The sequence below is a fragment of the Rhinopithecus roxellana genome, chromosome 21 (assembly GCF_007565055.1).
Source record: "Rhinopithecus roxellana isolate Shanxi Qingling chromosome 21, ASM756505v1, whole genome shotgun sequence".
In the NCBI taxonomy this organism is placed as follows: domain Eukaryota; kingdom Metazoa; phylum Chordata; class Mammalia; order Primates; family Cercopithecidae; genus Rhinopithecus; species Rhinopithecus roxellana.
Window position 1 is genome coordinate 75,633,754 of NC_044569.1, and position 20,990 is coordinate 75,654,743.

Sequence of the window (20,990 nt, forward strand, 5' to 3'; positions counted from 1 at the left end):
CTACAGATTCCTGGATTTAATTTGTGTCTGGGCAATTTGACTAAAATGATTGGTTCTGGTGGTCAGAATTTGATGCCATATGGATTCTCAATGATCCTCTAAACTTGTGCAATCTTCCTTGTGCCTTGGCTCAACTTTGTACTGATCCCATGCCTAGATCCTGCCAATGAACTGCATTCTGAGCATAACAATGGAGAAGTTGGAACCATCTTAATATTTATTGTACCAAGTTTAATTTTTAATGATAATTTATGAATATGGGTGAGAGAAGTGGATTATCTTACTGGAAAAAACTAAAATAAATTCTCCCTGAAGAGAATGAAAGCCATCTTAGGTAGAAGATGAAAGAAGGCAAATACTGCATACATGATCCTCAGTTGGTACTGGCACGCCACTGCAGGAAAAAATTCTGAAATAGAATAACAGAAGCAGTCCTCATGCTGCTTTACCAGTGGGTGTCTGTGGATGAGCTGTCAAGAACACTTGGCCTGAGGTTCTAGGAGAAAAGAAAGCAAATAAAAATCAGTGTTTATCAGCTTACATTTTTTAAGGATGAGGTAATGAAACCCTTTATTTTTCACAATTATTCAACAATAGATAAAGATATAAAATATGTGCTACAAATAGAAATATCTGTATATGTATGTGTGCACACACACACACACATACATACACACACACACACATTTGAGCCAGGTTTCCAATAAAAATTTGGGAATCTTTCGTAAGAGAGATAATGTTATATTTTTCAGAACACTGTTGTTTATGAAAGAAACCATACCCCAGTGAAAGTATTCTATATATGTACTTTGCCCAGTTACCTAAAAAAAGGAAAAGAAATAAAACAAAACAAACCTGTGGTTGAATTTTGCTTTTAAAGAATTGGGAATACCAACAGAAGCAAGTTTATAAATTGTCTGTTCTGTTACCTTGTTCAGAGTAAATATGTTCTTGACTTTAGGATTTTAAAGTCCACCTAGCTATGACCTATGTTAATAAACAGGAGATACAAATTTGATTATAGCTTAGTGTTCTTTAATCTCCATATGTTACTAGCAAGCTGTGTTTAAAGCATCACATTTTTTGGTAGTGGAAAAATATCCAATGTCTGAATTTCTTATAAAATTGGGAGCAGTAGTATTAAGCAGAAAGCCAGACATTTGGATAAAGAAATATGCACAGTAAGGAAACTGATATACTTCTCTTCAAATGCCCCTAATACTCATGTCAAGATGGCAAAGATGATTTGCTCCGTGGAAATCCTTTGATCACAAATCCAGGCTGATGCCTCATGGGAGATGTGTTGATTTGTTTTTACATAGAATAATATGCATTTTGTGGTCGGTTCTTCATTCATACTATAGAGAATGCCAGGATACATGCAAGTGCTTTCTGTATGGTATGAATCCATCTGTTTTCTAAACATCACCTCTGTGAAAACTGCTTTTAATTTAGTAAACAAGTGCAATTACATCATAAGCTTCAAAGTGAAAGGGGCAGTAATGTAATAGTAAATCAATATTAGATTAATTTGAGGAATGGAACTTGAGTAACATTGCCAAATCAACCCTGAATTGAGATTCACCGTATGTATGTGTGTGTGTGTGTGTGTGTGTGTGTGTGTGTGTGTGTGAGAGAGAGAGAGAGAGAGAGAGAGAGAGAGAGATTACAAAGGCTGTTGAAGCAAATTGATGTTTTTATTTCTTTTCCTTCCCTTTTTTGCTAATTTCCACTGGAATTAACTCTGAAAAATACAAAATACCAAGGTTTGGCTGAGAATTGTTTGGAATATTTCTGGAATTAGCTAAGTTGATGACAGTGTTTGTCCTAGATACAAACATTTTGCCTTAGAGAACACTCTCAATTTTATTATCAGTTCAGCAATTTCAAGGCCCTCATAAAGCTAATGCATAGTATGATTTTGGCTACAGTAGCATTTTTGAAAGTGATATCAGATGCCATTAGAAGAAGAATTGACTATTTTTACAGGTAATGTCCCCCAAAATATTTGAGCTCTGATACAAAATTCTTATAGTTGCCTGAGGAAGAAAAATGGTCTTTCTGAATGTCTTGAGTATTCCATAATGCCTACGAGCACCTACTCTGGAGTTAGGTTGCCTGGGTTCCTCTTTTGGCTCAATACGTACTAGCTTTGCATCCTTGTGCCATTAGTCTTTTGTACTTCAATTACTTCCTTTGTGAAATGATGATATTACAAGTGTCTATCTAAATGGTTATTGTAAAGATTTATACACACATGGACACACACTCACACACAGAAGAATCCCTAGGCATAGTCCTTGGCAAAACAAACGTGGACCCTTAAATAGTTGTTGTTACTTTTTGCTATGTTTAATCAAGCTATTTGTGATGACAGTTCGTTAGCACTGCAAATAGATTACTTCTTAACTATGACTTGGACACTATTTTTGTTGTATAACTTCATAGAAAAGTCTGACATATGCTTTTCCTCACTGAACTTAAAGGTAACATTTGCAAAGTGAAAGAGTAAATAAAATTATCTCTGATTCTTTATCAGGGAGCCTGAAGTTTTGTATTGATTTCGCCACAGGTGAGTTTCACAGTCTGTGATAATAAAGTGATTTGTGGGCTGTCTATGTGGCAACATCTTTGCACATATCCAGTTTAACTGACAATGATGCTGCTCTGGAGACCCCAAGAACTATGGTCTCTGACTTGGGGATTTTCACCCCCTGTCATCTCAAATGTCATTTCAGAGACATTCCTCATGAGTCTCTGTCGCTGGACAAATAATGGTTCTCTGTAATAGTCACTAAAATACACATAGTTTCCCTGCTTGGGTGACAGGTCCTGCTATTGGCTCCTTGAGATTATGGAGAAGTTCAGACCCGTCAAATATCGAATGGGGAAGACATGAGCTGAAATGGCACCATGTATGTCACTGAGGCTGCTGATTAAATGAAGGAATGATATCAGAACAAGACAGCTCTCAGAGCTGCGATGACATTTTTAGAAATAGCAAACAAAACATGGCCCTCTTTCTCTTCGCAGTTTGCAGCAGTTGGAAAAAGGCTTTCATAGGGCAGTTACTACAGATTAGGTTCTTTAGAATCACCTGTGCATTGAGACAATCGTTCCCTGAAACAAAAGACTTTTCTTCTTTGTTCTACCTCCGGTCTTGAATGGAAGTAAAAGATTCAGGATTTCACATCATTGCAAATAATTGTCTTCCATTGAGCAATATGACAATGCTTTCTCATTGCTTAAAATGTTGTGCTGCAAATGTTAAGTGGCTTATATTGTTTGAGCTGTGTAGCTTGAGCTATTAGTATTAGGACCCTCTTGACTCGGAGTTACAACCAGGCTGGCTATTCAGGGATATATTTTAAAGCTTATCAAGCAAGCAATATTTGCCACATCTTCTGGCAATTGTTGAGGTAGGTGGGTTGCAGTAGAGGCTCCCCCAAATCAGGATGTATTTTTGGGCCCCATATGCCTATTATCTCCCTCTTATTTTGATATAACAGAGCCATTTCTAGCCCATTTCTGTCACAGAGCTCCCAGTCTACCTCATTACATTTATACTCACATGCTCTGAATATCCTAATTAATATGTGGGATAAATGTATTGCCTAGGGGAATAAGGTATGAGATGAGAAATCAATGTGGTTTTTGTTTTTTTTTTTTTGTTTTGTTTTGTTTTTTTTGAGATGGAGTCTTGCTCTGTCGCCCAGGCTGGAGCGCAGTGGCCGGATCTCAGCTCACTGCAAGCTCCGCCTCCCGGGTTCCCGCCATTCTCCTGCCTCAGCCTCCCGAGTAGCTGGGACTACAGGCGCCGCCACCTCGCCCGGCTAGTTTTTTGTATTTTTTTTAGTAGAGACGGGGTTTCACCATGTTAGCCAGGATGGTCTCGATCTCCTGACCTTGTGATCCGCCCGTCTCGGCCTCCCAAAGTGCTGGGATTACAGGCTTGAGCCACCGCGCCTGGCCTCAATGTGGTTTTTGTTAATGTCATACAATATTTTGTGTCATTCTTTCCTACCTTGTTCTTACAAAGTTAATGTAAGAACAATTTTCAGCTGTTGTTATCGTGGCCCCTGCCTTGCCCACCTTCTCTTTAGTTAGGATGACTTTTACTTTGGAACTAGAGTCTGTTCCATCAATATTAACTACCTTCCAATCTTTCTTGTACCTAACAAAATTATCATGTCAGGTAATCTCAACATATGACCAGACAGCTATCCAAGAATTGGCTGTTAGAGGCATAACTTTTCCTACAATCCAGGCTTTGTGTTTGTTTGTTTGTTTGTTTCCTTCCTTCCTTCTCTCCTTTATACAAAAATTAGAGCACATTTTTGTAGGTCATAAGTTAATTCAAAATTCTAATCCTTAAAAATAATTCTTATCTCCACCTCCAAAATGGAATCAAATTTCAGATGCTGCTACTGAGTGGTTGACAAGAAAACATGAAAACATTACTAGAAATGTAGGCTCTTCTCTTCAATTAAATTGTCTGGAAACTAAAGTAACTTCCACATTCAGTGACCCTTTTCCAGACTAAATACCTAGTGATTTGTCAATAAGGAAGGTAGTATTTGGCCTTGAGTCATCCTTCAATAAGTAAGAAAAGACAAACTTTTCTTACTTTGGTGGAAAATGATTTGATTACAGAAAGAACTCAGCCTTCCTTATTGCAATCTTGTAGATTGTCTGCCACTTAATTTATAAAGCACATTCAACTTTTATGAAAGCAGCTTTCTCTATGCACGTTACATGAGTTTGGTATTTGTGAAAACAAGTCTACCTGGATTCTACATCTTCAGCATTCCTTTGAGAATTTAAGAGGTTAGCCAAGGCAGGATGTTTAAATCTACTGATGCTTGCAGTTGGTTCACTTAATAGTCGCTTTTCTTAAATTTTATTCCTGTTAAAATGTCTTCAATACCCCATTTCATCAGGAGATACAATTATTTGTGCATCACAATACTGAAGGCTCCTCATGAGCAGGCTTATTTTTTTAATTAGTGTCATGTTCATATTAATAATATTCATATTAATACCTATTAATATTCATATTAATATTATTCAAGTAAATATCAAACTCACTATTTTTCAACTTATATTTGTTGAGTTGAAATAGATCGAAACTGTCATCTATGTTACAAGAACAACCTTTCATAATTAATGGCTCAAGTGGGAAAGATAATTTGCCTTTCTTGAATGTTTTCTGTTTTTGTTGTTTGCATTAAATGAAGGCATATCTTACTAATTTGGGTTATTTTCCTTTCTCTCTTCCCTCACTGCCCACACATGTTATTAAAGTAAGTCAACTTATAGCTAAAGTGGATACTATTAGTAGCACATTCAAAACTCTAGGGAAATTCAAGCTCATTCTATCCTCAAGGTAAAGGAATCTGACTATCTTCAAGTGTGTGATTTCTATTCTAGGCATGAGCCTTTATGCCACTGTACTGGGGGAAGCTGTTAGAGAGATAGGAGCATAAGTAAATGCCTCTTCAACCACTTCCACATGACCTTTGATCAACCTGTCTCTTTGTAGCTTGTGTTACAGTCAGAGGGGGAAAATGATGTGTTGGAGAGAGATGGACACTGCCCATGGAAGGCCAGGAATGAACAAGGATGCAACTCAAGGAGAAAAGAAGTGGGGAAAGGCCCTTAAGCTAGAATCCAAATGAGACAGCTGGGACTTTTTTTTTTTTTTTTTTTTTTTTTTTTTTAATACTTTAAGTTCTAGGGTACATGTGCATAACGTGCAGGTTTGTTACATATGCATACTTGTGCCATGTTGGTGTGCTGCACCCAACAACTCGTCAGCACCCATCAATTCATCATTTACATTGCATTGGGAGTTATACCTGACAGCTGGGACTTTAAAGTCTCTTGTGAGATCCAGCCCTTAGGTAATGACAACAAAGTACTACCCCACAAAACCACATTCTCTTACACTCGAGTCCTAGCAGCAACCCATGAGGCTAAAAACTGAGGAATTTCTGGCCTTAGCCTTTTCACTGTGTTCAAGTTCTGAAAGATGTTTACTACGAGCTAATACTTACCTTACTACTTACTTACTTTCTCAGGAAGTGAGTAGCAGCTCTGCTGAAATGGTGATCTCAGGACAGAGGTAAAATGATAAAATATGCGAGGAAGCATATCTAGTGTTATATCTGTGTTTTCCTTACATATTTCAAATTTATCTTTTGCTTTACCCCATCTTTGTTAAGGTTCTCCTCTCAAACTTTGGTCCTTTTCTTTAAAAATTGTACTATACTGGCTGGGCGCGGTGGCTCACGTCTGTAATCCTAGAACTTTGGGAGGATGAGGCGGGAGGATCACGAGGTCAGGAGATCAAGACCATCCTGACCAACATGGTGAAACCTTGTCTCTACTAAAAATACAAAAATTAGCTGTGCATGACTGTAATCCCAGCTACTCAGCGGGCAGAGGCAGGAGAATTGCTTGAACCAGGGAGTCGTAGGTTGCAGTGGAGCCGAGATTGTGCCACTGCACTCCAGCCTGGTGACAGAGAGAGACTCCGTCTCAAAAAAAAAAAAAAAAAAAAAAAAAAAATTGTGCTATATTGAGTTAACCTGAGGTGACGTGACAAGATTATATTTCAAAGTTATTGTCACAAGGCATTCAGCACTTAGAGGCTGTTTTCAGATCTTTTGGTGTCTTAAAATCAAGCACATAAAAATATACTTACTGATTTATTATGTAAACTCCATGTTAGAAATGTATACATATGGCCGGGTGAGGTGGCTCACACGTGTAATTCCAACACTTTGGGAGGCCAAGTTGGAAGGATCGCTTGAGTTCAGGAGTTAGAGACCAATCTGGGAAACATAGGGAGACCCCCCACCTCTATCAAAAAATCAAAAAAATTAGCTAGGCATGGTGGTGCAAACCTGTGGTCCCAGCTACTTGGTGAATGGGTCCCAGCTACTCCAGCCTGCGTGACAGAGCAAAACTTGTCTAGGAAAAAAAGATATATGTACACACACATATACATATATATACACATATATACACACACTATATATATATACATATAATCACACATGTATACATTATATATCAATAAACAAAAATATAGAACATCAGTTTTGAAAATTTTCATTAGAAGTTACTTTTAGTCCCTTACAAAATGTTTTTAAAAATCCAACATATCCAGAATCCTATATATTTAAGCAGCTTATCCAGTCACTGTAAATCTACAACTGGTTTTAGCAAAGATGTAACCTTTCCAATGACTAGATCTTACCTTTCTAAGCACTAGGACATCTACTATCTGTTAAGTGGCTCATTGCATCTTTGCTTCTTTCTTTTTGATTAAGGCAGGGACCTGGAAGTAATTGCCTAATTAAAGCAGTATTGGGACGATGAAGTAAGAAGAGTGGAGTCAAATTAGCTAATGGTTCTCAATTTTGGCTATATAATGGGAATTATTATAGGAGTTTTAAAAATAGATCCTACCTCCAGGGATTCTGATGTAATTGATATGGGGTGTGGCCTGAGCCTTGGGATTTTAAAAGCTTCCTAGGTGACTTTCATACGCAGTTAAGGCTACCAACCACCACATTAGAGGTGAAGCAGTATCATACTTTATCAATTAAGTTTTTCATAGCAGTAATAGTTCCACTAGATTGTATGGATGTAGAACATCAAAATAATACAAATTACATATGGAAATATTCTCTAAAATATAATATTTAACTCTTACAGAACTTGAAGAATGGAGCAAATCTCCAGCCAGGAAAAGCGCCTAAAATTCCTTGTGTTTCTAAATGACCTATTATTTATGTCATTATTTAATATAAAGTGTGCAATGTTATTTGGAACAATAAGTGCTCTCATTTTTCTGTATGAAGTTAACCATTATAAATGATTTTAAAAGATGCAAGTGACAGAGTAACATAAGTAAAAGTGAATTCCAAAGTAAACTTAAATGAACTAGGCATTATTCTACTAGAAATCATCCTCAAAGCTTTACCTAACAACAGTAGTAAAGTGCATACTAAATTGGAAATTTATGATTAGATTTGGAGTGAAAAACATCAGTTTGCAGCATGTGCTTCCTGAAGATTTGGATATTTTAGATTAGTATTTGTAGCTCTTAAATTGATTTTTTTCTTCTTCACTTACAAAAATAATAGCCAGGAAGTACAAGGTAAGATATGCAGCATGCAGCCAAGCGCGGTGGCTCACGCCTGTAATCCCACCACTTTGGGAGGCTGAGCAGGGTGGATCACGAGGTCAGGAGATCAAGACCATCCTGGCTAACACGGTGAAACCTCATCTCTACTAAAAATACAAAAAATTAGCTGGGTGAGGTGGCAGGCGCCTGTAGTCCCAGCTACTCGGGGGGCTAAGGCAGGAGAATGGCATGAACCCGGGAGGTAGAAGTTGCAGTAAGCCGAGATCGTGCCACTGCACACCAGTCAGGAAGAAAGAGCGAGACTCCGTCTCAAAATTAAAAAAAAAAAAAAAAAAAAAAGGATATGCAGCAGGCATTGACCTCATTTTATACATACTCACATATATATGTGAACCCCAAGAAATCAATAGTTATTAAAAATGTGGAAGATAAGTAGGGCTTATTTGGGAATATTTTTTCTGAGAAATGAGAGGATTATTTGCTGTTTATTTTTATGCTAATCGGGGAAAAAGGTAAAGGTTGTGTAAATAGGATTCACATTTCTCACAGATTGCTGTAAAATTTAATAGCATTAATAAAATCTTGGATGGAGAAGACATTGCTTGAATGATTTTATGTTTCTCAAATTATTCTTCACCAGGACTCTATGTAGATGACCATCAGACAAGGGAACTAGGTCTTAGACAGCTTAGTATAGTTTCCAGCATTACACAGTTATTAATTGATGAAGTCAGGAATGAAATCCAAGTCTGTGTAAATCCAAAACCTCTTCTATCTCTGTTGTAACACCTTACTGTGAGAGATTAACAAGGGGACTGTGGGATTATCTCTAAACTTCTTAAAATACATGGTGATTTTCAACCTTGCTTCAAAGTTGCAGAAAGTAGGGAATGTATTAAACATGTGATCTAAATTTTAAGTACTGAAATAGAGTGAAAATGAATTCCTCATCTATCTTAGTCAGTTCTGGCTGCTGTCACCGAATACTATGGGCTGAGTGGCTTAAACGATAACTGTATTTCTCAAAGTTCTCAAGCCTGGAAGTCCAAGATTAGGGTGCCAGCATGGCTGGGGTCTTGGTGGGGGCCCTCCTCCTGGTTCACAGTGGGCCATCTTCTCACTGTATCTTCACACGGAGGAGAAGAGAGATCTGTTCCCTTCATCTCCTTATTAGTACACTAATCCCATCACAGGCGGTTCACCCTCATGACCTCACCAAAACCTGATGACCTCCCAAACACGCAACCTCCAGAAAGTTCCCAGTTTGGGATTAGGGCTTTAATACATGAATTTTGAGGGTGCAGAGAGATTGTCCACAGCGTGATTGAACACTTTTTCTTCAAACATTATTACTGTTAAACTAAAGTTTGAATGCTGTGAAGATAGGAAAGGAGTTGATGACTGTACAGGCGACAGATAGAGCAAGGCTATGACCGCAGTGGATGCTGCCCTTGTCCGTAGTGAACTCCATTCTTGCTGTGTTTAAATACATTCAGCACCATCCCCAGGAACATTTTGTGTAGCACCTGCATTTTGTTTTTATTGTACTCTCTATTTCAATTTTTACACGTTTCTTCTGTAATACCTATCTTCCTATGCCTTAGGCTATTGTCACTCACTTTAGTGTCCTATTTTTAACTTGCAACTCTATTTATTTGGAGCTTACTTTCCTCTTTCCTAACCCGAGAATTTCTTTGTTAACACAATCTCTACTAAAATGAATGACTCAAATATGGGCATTTGGTCCAGTGACAAAGACTTTGAGCTTAGATTTGGAAGCATAGAAAATTTTTGCACACTTACAATTGTACTTTGAGAACGACTACTTATTTTGTTACATCTAAGGGTCCTGGTAGCCTTACAAAAACACAGATTCTATGAGTCTTTTAAAAAAATAAGATCACCTATATTTATATTTTAATTTTAAATATTACAAAACAGAACAAAACAAAATTCAAAACAATTTCCAGTACTTTCATTGTAAAAAATGCCAACAAATTTAATGTCTAACAGTTCACATGCTGTACTTCCCTCATTAAATAGATAAGAAAATGAGGACCCAAATGAGCTAAAGGAATTTGACAAAGATCACCAAGCTAATTAGCAGCAGAACTGAAATGCAAATCCAAGGCTGTTGATTTCTTTATCAATGTTCATTTCAGTAAGTAATATTGACTTTTTAGAAAGTCAAGTTATGAAGCTATGGAAGAGATATGTAACAACACCTCAAGTAAGTCAACAAAGTAGTTGCCTTTGCCAAGAATGTCATCAACATTTATTTTATAGTAATTACATGATTTCTTCCTAGCTCATCAATGATGGGCTTCCATTATGTTCTACCAAAAAAAAAAAAATACTATTTTGATTGTTTAAAAATTTCTTTTATACTCATTTCTCAGTTTGACAGTCGTGGCAAGTAATCTTTAATTTTTTTTTCCTCATGAAACACATTCAATCCATTGACAAATACAACTGATTCTACATTCTCAGTGAATTTGTGTCTCTCTTTCCTTCTCACTGTCAATGTCGAAGTGACTTTTCTAAAGCACAATGCAACTATTTCCTGTGTTTGTCCCTCCCAGGAAGATGGAAAGCTGGGGAGCACATAGTGCAAAGTTTGGATTTGAGCCTCTCAACTTATTCCCACTTACTAGTTATTACAGAGCAATTGGGAAAAAATTCATCATATCTGTTCCTGTGTCCTCAGCTAGAAAATGTGAATGATAACAACAATAATGTTGTGAGCCTCAAGTGAAAAAATTATATGCAAAATGAGAAGAGCATAGCAGGAAGATAGAGCTAATAGAAAGAGTTAAGACTTGGAGTCAAAGTACCTGGCTTGGACTTCTGTTTCGGCCTATACTTGAAGTAATTTAGGAGGGTTACTTTAATCTTTTATTTTATTTTTTCTATAAGTGAACTACAGTACTATTAACACTTTCATAAGATCATGGGGAAAATTAACTTAATTAATTATAAGCGTTTAGAAAACCACATATAGTCGGTAAGCACTGATATGATTAAATGACTTGTAAACTTTGAAGCATTATAAAACAACAATGTACCTAATATCGGGGACCAGATATAAACTCCAGACTCTACATTTTTATAATATATAGTATTTCATATACTATTTTTGCCTACTTGAAGTGAGCATTTAATTTAATCAAAAGACTTGCTGGTTTGATTAAATGTAACAATATAAACAACAGTTACTCATGAGAATGTTTTATAAAATCCAGGAAATAAGCAAATTTTGAATGACGTTAATTAGACAAAAAGCTCTGCAATGTTTACTTTGTGGTATTTGATAGAACTTTAAATTTGATTATCAAATAATTGTTTTGGTTTAAGAAAATAGTGGATTCATTACATTTTCTAAATATAGGCAAATTATTATTTTGAAAATATTTAAAAAATATTTTCATGTTATATCTTTGACGAAAAGCAAATCATTAAGAATTACACTTGCTCAGAAGTGCGAAAGATAAAAAAAGTATATAAAGAAAATCAATCAATTAATCAAAATTTAAGTGCTTATTATGTTTCAGGGTAGACATGAAAAAACGAATTACCCACAGTTCTTGATGCGATATTGAGCTACAGTGTACTGTGCCTACACTGATACACTGATCAGTTTAGATTACTCATTAGTAAACTCAGTTTGCTCCTTAAAGCAAGTCAAAACTTAAAAAGTTTCACTCGCTTGAATTTCTCAGTGTCTCTTTGAGGAAAGATGTTGAATAAAACTCTTTTTTTTAAGACAAGAGTCTCGCTCTGTCACCTCGGCTGGCACGATCTCAGCTCACCACAACCTTTGCTGCCCTGGGGTCAAGTGATTCTCCTGCCTCAGCCTCCGAGTAGCTGGGATCACAGCCACACCACACGCCTACATGCCCTGCTAATTTTTTGTATTTTTAGTAGAGATGGGGTTTCACCGTGTTGCCCAGGCTGGTCTCGAACTCCTGAACTCAGGCAATCTGCCCCCATCGGCCTCCCAAAGTGCTAGGATTACAGGCGTGAGACACTGCTCCCAGCCTTGTAAAACTTCTTTGAAATGCCATTAGCTCCTGTTATCTTTCCTCCTGTGCTTTACAAGTAAACTGACTGTGCCATTTTATTTGTGTCAAGTAGCTTGTACCTCCCATTTCCATTTTTGTCAGCTACAAATGCTATCTTGCAGCAGTGCTGTTCAGTGGGCCCAGGGGAGCCAAGCATCAGTTTTTCCAGATGGCGAGCTGCCAGTCTACAGCACACCGCTCAAAGTCACAGGCGGACTCCATTTCTTTGCAGAACCAAAAAACATCATTTACTTTATGCACACCTTTGTACATGACCAGCTCACAGTAGATGAAATAGCCCTGAAAAAGACACAGATTGAGAGCGAGACACAATGACCGACACAGGGAGAGAAAGAGAAAGATAAGGAGATGCAAAGAGACACAGGAAGATGCTATTTTAGTGAACTCAGCCCATTTTCTGGGCCATTATAGAATGACATACATATTTTGCAAATGGAAAGTTTTTAAACATTATTGCCAATTTACAGGAACTTCTCTCCTAATAGCTGGAACAAAATTCTCAATTTGCTCTAATTAAAATACTAGGTTTGGGGAATGAATTTTTCCCCTTCGATATTTAAACTGAACATTAAAAAAAGCTAAATCACTTTAAATGGTCTTTAAATTGCATTCTCTCTATCAGAATTGTTAACTCTTTTTGCCTAAGGAGAAAACCCACCATGTATGAATGTAATATGAGTGGAATAGAAAGTGGCTTTTCTATAATAAATATTTTGGCTTTTATAGTTTGTATTTAAATGGGAAGTATTATGAGTTCTACCAATGGGGAACGCTAAATGAGAAATATGTTATTTCCTAATAGCCATGTAAATGAAAACCTGAAGCATGGGAAACTGTATGATCTGAAATAATATATCTACAAGTAGAAAGGTTAAATGCAAAGGGCTATAAATCAAAAGATGCCACAGAACATAGCATATAGGTGGTGAAGGCTGCAACCAAGACAGGGATTTCAGTGTCAAGCCTACTAGATATCAGAAGATGGGCAATCCCTTTGGGCCTGATCTGTAAATAAGAAGTTTGGTTTGGTTCTTTAAAATTGCTTGCTTCTCTCAGGTGATATTGATTATAACTAAAAGTCAAATACCTACTGAGCAAGTATAAAGCATTACTTTGAGATAGTTTTGTTATTATAACGCATCTTCATTTTACGATATAGAAAAATGATATTATTGTGGAAGAGGAATTCAGAAATGCAATGTTTTCTGATGGCTCTGTTTCTTAATACAAACATTGATGGGCTCATGTATATTGAATAACCACAGTGTCATGTCAGCATCTGAGAGCTATGATTATTGTTGTTCTTAATTTTTTCATCACCTTCAAATGTCTTTAATCAAATAACTAATGAATTTTATTCATGTAAGAATTAAAGGAATAAATTATTTTTATACTGGAAAGAAGTTATTTTAATTCACAACTAAAAGTGAAATTGTGTTACAATGGGCAATGGCAGAAACATGATTATTTTTTAAATAAGATAGCATAAAGCTAGACTTTAAAAAATGTATTCTAAAAATAATAACATTTTTATTTATTGTATACTACTTTCTTCCAAGATAAAATTTGAATTACAACTTTGAATATTCTTTAAGTTATTATAGCATTTCAACTTTTATTACAAGATAGAAGGTTTATAGCAGCATAAACAGATAAAAAGAGCTGCAAAAAAATTTTTCAATTTAAAAAACCCTTCTTTATCATCTCTGTTTTGCTAAATCTTCCCATTTATTTATCAAAGATTTCCAAAAGTGTATGGTGTTAGTTCAGATGCTAAGAATTTCAAAGAAAAATGAATAATTTACACTGCATGTCAGAAGTTTAAAAGCTGCAAAATACCATGCAACCCTTGGAGTCCACAAATAGGCATCATCACCATACAGAACCAAATATACACTTTTTAAAAATTATGACTTAGGGAATTAATTTTATATTCTAAGTGTAGAGTTTTTAGATGTAGAATTGCTGGTCAGTAATCAGAGCACTAGTTTTTAAGAAAAAACCAACTTCAGTATTTTCATAGTAAGAGAAGCAGAGGGAAATTGTCGTTTGTTATGAATTTGAAACGTATATGTAGATAGCTTTATATTCTATATGAGGAATCTATGGCTCACATTGACTAAATAGCTTTCCCAAGATTCAAGTCTGATGATAGCAAGAGCTGTCTTCAACTCAGAGAATCCTGGATGTAGCACCAGGGTTCACTCCATTATTTCCTGGTGTGGTAAGACTTTATGGTGTTGGGAGGATTCAAAATGTTTTAATACTTTATTGCTTTTGTCCTCAGTAGTGTGAATGCAATGGCTGGTACATGGTAGGAATTTGTTTAAAATTTGAGTTGTTGAGGAAAGGAGTCAATAAAGAAGCTCTAAGGCCATAATTTGTATTAGTGTATGATAAAATATAGGGGGCAATGTGTACATGAGAGGATGGGAGTGGCAAAGACTTCTAGGAGACTGAAGAAGAGAGACTGAAGCCCAAAACTTTCTTTCTCATTGTTTTCCAGCCCATTGTCCAGGTTTCCTCACTATTGTGCCATACAAATCTAAAAGACTGAGTAATTTCTAGAGCGTGCCAATCTTCTACAAAACTTTCACCTACTTTTTCATTAACATAACAGTGCTTCATATGTTATTAATACAATGACCAGTGTTCACTTTAATAGGAAGTGAGCTCAGCACCCTTTCTCTTGATCTCATTTCATTTTCATAAAAACTCCAAGGTAGATGCTACTATTACCCTTGGAAAGCAAAAGAACAAAAGCTGAAGCCTTTGAAACTTTTCCAGGTCAAATTGTTAATCAGCAGTGAGCCTGGGATGTGGATGCTGAGCTGAACTGAAGGAGAGTTTCTGTTTGTATCAACTACAGGAGTATTCTGCATCAAATACGTACTCTGGATAAATTACTTTCATAGGTTATAATAGACAGAAAAAAAAAAAACAATAACAGCTCTGTTTTATGTTCAAATAATACATTGGAACCAAGATACCTATTTGGTTTATTCAAGATTTCTCTAGAATTTTAAATGGTTATATACATTATATTTTCAACAGAATAGAGGAATAATGTATGTTGCATTTCCTAAATGTATTTGACCATGTAACACCTGTTTAAAAAGTATTTTTCCTAATTTGTTAAATTGCTTTTCTGGGTTACTGTCTATTAACCTTCTTATCTTCTCCAAATATCTCAGCCTCATGTCATAGCTAGCCCCAGACCATTACTAACCATAGTAAAACATATACAAGGTAATTAAGAAATATTTCTTCAAAAATAAGTTCATATAGTAATCTGATATTTTGTTGCTATTGCCTTATTTTGAGACTACTTTTTTCTGAAAAACTGTGAAAGTCTAAATCCACTGTTTTTTTGTTTTTTTCATATACTTGCTAATAAAACTTTCATTATCCGTCAGCTGAAGCCATTTGTCACTTTGGACTTAAATTTTTTTTTCAATTACAGTGAATTTTTTGATGGCAGGAATGATATATCATTCATCTTGATGTTTTTCAATGCAAATGGTAGAATCTTAATAGATGTCAAATGTGACTACTTTTCATTTCCTCTCGGATCCAACACTCCTGTGAACACTTATGCATAGGCTATGTTTACTTCTATCCCGTCCGTAATTAAGGATATTTCGGATCTTGAGAGCTGAGGTTTTAGATCGCAGAGACCTTCTCAAGTTAGATTGATTAATCGTTCCAGCTTTCATACAGCTTTTCACTGGTAAAGAAAAAGAAATGGAATTTATTTCTTCTTCCCAAAGAATATTTCATAAACTATATTTTTTTCAGATTGTAACAAATATCAATTTGAGACATCACAGCATCTGCTCATACTAGGAAGCCTAGGGGAGAGGAGATTACAGTTATCCAGTTTGGATATGACAGGTCTTGATGCTGGGAATGGAAAGGGAATATCAGCTTCAAGCAGTGTTGTAAATAGGGTGGTGTGGTCACACTCCTTACAAACACAGAAGGAGAGAATAGGGCCAAAAGTATTTGATCTGGGTGCCTTCAGATAATTCCTCCCATGTGTCTGGGATGATGCTTGTTAGTCTGCATTGTATAGTGGCCCGGCTTCATCTTAAGCTTTTTGTTCATCTGTAGCCTGTAGCCTTGTAACCACCTTTACATGTTTGTACTGACTAGGCTTGTATCAAAACGTGTCTAACCTGTTGCCTACACAACGTTATCGTTCACTGAGTCCCTGAGAAATTATTCCTATGCCCTGTTTCTAATCCCACTCAGGTGTAGTATTTTTCTTGAGATATCTCCCCAGTCGTGGACTTAATAGATGTCATCATGATTCTAAGAATCATTAACTTATGGCTTTCTGTGTTTATGGGCTTGTGTTAAACTGGCTCAATTTTCCTTTTCTCTTAATTTTTTCCCTCAATTCTGTTCCTGGTTTTCTAGTTTGTATATTGTCTGAATAAATTCTAATCATTCCTGTCTCTACTGGTGGCACTAGGTATGTTTATAAAGGTTAAGTGATAAATAAATGTCTGTTCACTAAAAACCCATACAAATATATGTTCCAAATCTACGTATTTTGAGAATATTTTTGCTCTTGTTACTGCTTTTTAGCAGCCAGATATTCTTTCTCAGTCAAGGTTGTCAAGTCAGATTCAAATCAAGCATAGCAATATTCATTAAACTATGAGGATGCAATGGCATAAGAATGATACAATGGACTTTGAGGGCTTGGGGAGAAGAGTGGGAGGGGGAAAGGGATAAGAGACTACAAATATGGTGCAGTGCATACTGCTTGGGTGATAGGCGCACCAAAATCTCACAAATCACCACTAAAGAAGTTACTCTTGTAAACCAAATACCACCTGTACCCGAATAACTTATGGAACAATAAAATAAAATAATAAAAATTAAAACAAAACAAAAACAAACAAAGAAATACATTAATTAACTGTTATAGCAGAGCAAGAAAACTGATATTTTTTTTTCTGCATGGTTGATGACAAAAGATGTGTCTTTTTACCTATTTTATGTGGCTTATAAACTGGTTTTGAAAGTAATTTCAGATTTTTCAAAAGATAACATCACAACTAATCAGTCACTGGATTTCAGTCATTGAGTAAGAATATTTATTTTCATAGATGAATCCTGCCCAAGAATATACGAATTACTAATAGATTAGCCTAGTTTAAAAAAATAGTAAATAATCAGAGATCTCATCATATAAGTGCCATTCACTTACTCACGTGCGATGGGGACTATTTACTAGACTCGGTCCAGAAGCTGCAGTTCTAGCCAATCTAATGCCTTGGCTTGGTTTTGTTTGCCTGGACGAGTGGTGAGCTGAAGTCACGCCAGAGTGAAAATCTCAATTCAGAGACAGCAATGTTTTCTTGACTCTCAGGGCTGATCTCATTGTTGCTGCTAATTCCAACTTGGCTCCTGCTGATCACTGGCAAAGGGATCTGATACTGTTTTACTTTCAATTTGGGGAAATAGTTTAGAATTTGCCTTGGGGCAGAAAGCTCAAGTTAAAACTGGTCTCATGCCAGCAAAATGAGAAGTTGTCAATACATGTTCGTTGAATTGAACTGAACACTCCTGGATGCAATTAGTATTATGACAGGAAAGAGGAGGCTGGTGGCAATTACTCAATATTTGTGCATCACCTACTATATAATAGTGTGTATGAAAGAGAGAGCACAGTTTACATCTCTGACCTTCAATAGCTTCCAATCTTGTAACGGCTGACAGCGAGATATACTGCACTTCCTTACAAAACATAGAGAAATAATGAGGCAGAGTAGAGCAAACCTATCACCATGCCCCAAGCAACGTTATAGAGAAGTTTCAAACCATGTTTTCAGCCAAGGCTGTAAATACACATCCTTGGCAAATTATACCAATTATGCCTCCCTAGTAAGGTTGTCATGCATATAAATATTTTCCTGTTAGTTAACATAATGCTTGCCATCTAGTAAAAGCTCACTCAGCAATGGACAATCTTACAGAATCAGGGTTGGGGCTTCTTGGCCATTTGCAAGTTGCAATGCTTCCTTCTGAACATGAATTTGGAAAGCAACCTAGGTAGGAAACCACAGCAGAGCAAGGCTATTGCCCTAAGAAATTTATGTAAGTTATGACTTACAAGGCAGTGGAACTAAGCATTAGGTATTTTCTAGGTCTTTATAGCTTACATTTTCTCTTGCACTTTCTCATGCTGGCTACTTTGTAATAGCTCTGTAAGGATATTTGAGAAGTGTCCCTCTAAAGTCTTAATGAGATAGAAAATACAATTGGATAGCATCTTTAATACAAAAGAGAGAGACATGGAATTACAGGGAAGAAAGTAAGACCAAAATAATGTTCAACTTAATCTTTAAAAGTAAAAAACATTGTGTAGGGTCTTTTATTTTTATTTTTGTCTGAGCACAAGGAGCAGTATCAAATGTCTGTTCAGATAATTGGTGTGGTCCAGAAATGAAATGAGAGGCCTCTTATTCTATGTGCTGGGTAACACGTTTGGGTATGACAATTGTGTTTTCCTGAATAAAAATAGAAGCAATTAACTAAGAACCCTTCCCACTGATTTCCATCTCTTAGAATTTTACACCATTTACTGTCTAAATTTAAATTTGTACTTGGTTAAAAAAATAATTCTCCACTGATCTAATTTTCCCTAATTTATATATGACACACACACACACACACACACACACACATAAGTAAAACATCTCTAACTAGACTCTCTTTTTATTTTTAACTACCTCATATTGACTTCTTACCAATATCTATTTATCTTTGTATCCATGACCTGCTTGCTATGGTTTGTATGTGTCCTCTTCTAAATTCAGATGATCAAACTTAATTAGCTATGTGATGGTATTAATAGGTGGGATCTTTAAGAGATTACAAGGCCATAATTGCTCCTTCCTTTTGAATGGGATTAAGTCCCTTATAAAAGAGGGTGTTCTGCTTACTTACCCTTCTGCTTTCTGCCATCTGAGAACACAGTGTTCTTTCTTTCCAGAAAATGCAGCAACAAGGCTCCATCTTGGAAGCAGACGGCAGCCTTCACCAGACAATCAAATCTACCACTTGCCTGTGCCTTGATGTTGGCACATCTTCCCAGCTTCTAGAACTGTGAGAAAATAAATTTCTATTTATAAATTACCTGCTTTCAGGTATTTTTGTTAGAGCAGTGCCAAACAGACTAAGACAATGATGCTGGCTGCACTTTGATATTCATTTAAGTTTCTCTTTAACATCCTGTTGCTGTGGTAAGAGTGTTCATGGGACTGCAGTTGCTTCTGCAAAGATAACGCAAGGATACTGGTTAATAAGGAGCTTAATTTTTGCTTAGTCTCAGAGTATTGTTTTTCTTGGATCACTTTCCTCTACTTTGTCATAATTTGTCCATATTAGTGGCTCTCAAGCTACGGTGAATCTCTGAATCTTCTCTGGAGCTTCTCGAAGACACAGATGTCACCACTGTAGCCTAGAGTCTCTGAGTCAGATCCTGGATGAGATTGAGCATGGGAATAACAGATGCATCATTAGAAGGTTCCAGGGTGAGTTTTGCCCCCGCTTAGGTTTACTTACATTCCATAAGAAGGGTCTCTTCTATACACATTTTGCTGCCCCCAGCTGCACAGATTTTTTACTTTGGCTTCTTAGTAGGCCTAACCTGCCAGTCCAAATTTCTACTCCTAATGTATAAACTTGTGTATGGTCATTAATTCACAAGTTTATTTCTTCCATTTTGATAACTATTAAATCATATCGAATGTCCAGCAAATAAGTTTTATTTGAAAATGCTATTAAAACCTAGGTTTAGGCCGGGCGCGGTGGCTCAAGCCTGTAATCCCAGCACTTTGGGAGGCCGAGACGGGAGGATCACGAGATCAGGAGATCAAGACCATCCTGGCTAACACGGTGAAACCCCGTCTCTACTAAAAAATACAAAAAACTAGCCGGGTGACGTGGCGGGCGCCTGTAGTCCCAGCTACTCGGGAGGCTGAGGCAGGAGAATGGCGTAAACCCAGGAGGCGGAGCTTGCAGTGAGCTGAGATCTGGCCACTGCACTCCAGCCTGGGCGGCAGAGTGAGACTCCATCTCAAAAAAAAAAAAAAAAAAAAAAAAAAAAAAAAAAAAAAAAGAAAAAGAAAAACCTAGGTTTAAATTAATTAATATGTTAGTTAATGGTATAGGTTAGATAAATGCATTTTAATTTTGTTTTCTGAGAAAATGTTTTAAACGCTGTATTACATTAGTAAAGAAAATTCCAACATTGTAAACTGAGCTGTTGATATAATTATTTCATCTTGATTAGTGTTTTTGAGCCCTTCAAATATGGCCCAACAACAGGTTTCCTATTCTATCTCTGTGCATTGCTAATCTATTATCACTTTTAGGGACAACATTAGTTAAGAAGCCCACAACAATTATTTGGAATTATATCATAATTACTCTTCTCTCTGGACAATTTAACTTTTTCAAGAACACAAAGTAATACAAGAATCAAAATATTATGTCACAAAAAAATGGTTTTATAGTTTGTTGTTCCATTATAAAAATAGTTTAAAAAATTGAATGCAAGAAACTTATTCACATGTTCCAAAAAATTGCTTAAAATAGATGGGATGCTTAATGTGATTGCCATTAAAAGAAATCAATAATGAAACTCTTCAGACATTGAAGCAATCAAACACAGCTGAATAACATTAATTGGGAACCATGATATATTTTATAAATCAAAGATGGTAAATCAA

The 20,990-nt window shown here is 36.2% G+C and overlaps 1 long non-coding RNA gene across 1 annotated transcript; it reads right to left on the reverse strand.

The window, feature by feature from the left end:
• Window positions 1-205: 205 nt before the first annotated feature.
• LOC115895477 lies at window positions 206-19,338 on the reverse strand. The gene is made up of 2 exons (XR_004055662.1): window positions 19,204-19,338; window positions 206-496 (listed from the first exon to the last, which is right to left on the reverse strand). It is a non-coding gene; the product is annotated as an uncharacterized LOC115895477 (long non-coding RNA).
• Between the last annotated feature and the right edge of the window lie 1,652 nt (window positions 19,339-20,990).